Here is a 1,384-nt window from a genome sequence, read left to right on the forward strand (position 1 = left end):
GCCAGATCTCTGAATTCAAGGCCATCCTTGAGTGAGTTCCAGGACAACTAGGGCTACAGAGAAACCCTGTCTCAAAACAACAACAACAAATAGGCAGAAAGAAATTAAGATTCACACAGATGAGAGTAATAGATATTTAACCCAGAGAAACAAAATTTTCCTGTATAAAATTCTTAGGATTGGAAAGATGGCTCAATGGTTAAGAGCTCTGGCTGCCCTTCCAGAGGTCCTGAGTTCAATTCCCAGCAACCACATGGTGGCTCACAATGGTCTGTAATGGGGATCCAATGCCCTCTTCTGGTGTGTCTGAAGATAGTGACAGTGTACTCATATACATAAAATAAATAAATAAATCTTTAAAAATAAATAAATAAATTCTTAAAGCAATACCCTTTGAAGTTGAGTGTGGCTCAGCGGCAGAATTCCCTATGAACATAAAGGCCCTGTACTTTCACTGTTATAAACTTGAGTGAGTGCTGAGACCCTAGTTTTCCTGCCTTTTTATTCTTTAAATTGGCAGAGAATTGTGTTGCCCTGCAGCACCAGATGATGCCATCCGGACAGCATAGGTATATAACATGCCTATAATTCCAGCACTCTGGAGAGACAGGAGTGCTGGAATTGAAATATAGCCATCCTCCACTACATAACAAGTCCAAGACTAGCCTGGGCTACATGAGAACTTGCCTCAAAAACAAAAAACAAAAAGCAAAACAAAAACAAAGAAACAAACAGGTATGTGACGCATACCTGTCCATGCAGATTGGGAATTTGAGGCCAGCCTAGACCACACAATGTGATCGATGGCACATATGTTACCTGCTTTCACATGCTTTCCACTATTTTTATTTGTTTGTTTTGTTTTCTGTTTGCTTATTTTTTAAGACAGAGTTTCACTGTGTAGCTTCAGCTGTCCTAGAACTCACTATGAAGACCAGGCTGGCCTCGAACTCATGGAAATCCACCTGCCTCTGCCTCCTGAGTGCTGGGATGAAAGGCATGTGCCACCAGGTCCCAGTCACTATTTCTTTCATGAAGAGATGGGTTATGATGGAAAGTTTTATGTTTACTACTAAAATTAATATTCTGATTAATAATGCTTTCACATTTACCTCTTGTGTAAACATCACTGTAGGATAAAATTTTAGAGCTGAAAATCAAAGTAATTATACATTTAGACTTTTTTAAAAAGATCTATTTATTTATTTTATGTATGAGTACAATTATAGTTCTCTTCAGACATACCAGAAAAGGGTGTCAGATCCCATTATAAATGATTGTGAGCTACCATGTGGTTGCTGGGAATTGAACTCAGGACTTCTGGAAGAGCAGTCAGTGCTCTTAGCTGCTGAGCCATCTCTCTAGCCCCATTTAGACTTTTTTT

This window comes from Mastomys coucha, unplaced genomic scaffold (assembly GCF_008632895.1).
Source record: "Mastomys coucha isolate ucsf_1 unplaced genomic scaffold, UCSF_Mcou_1 pScaffold6, whole genome shotgun sequence".
In the NCBI taxonomy this organism is placed as follows: Eukaryota; Metazoa; Chordata; class Mammalia; order Rodentia; family Muridae; genus Mastomys; species Mastomys coucha.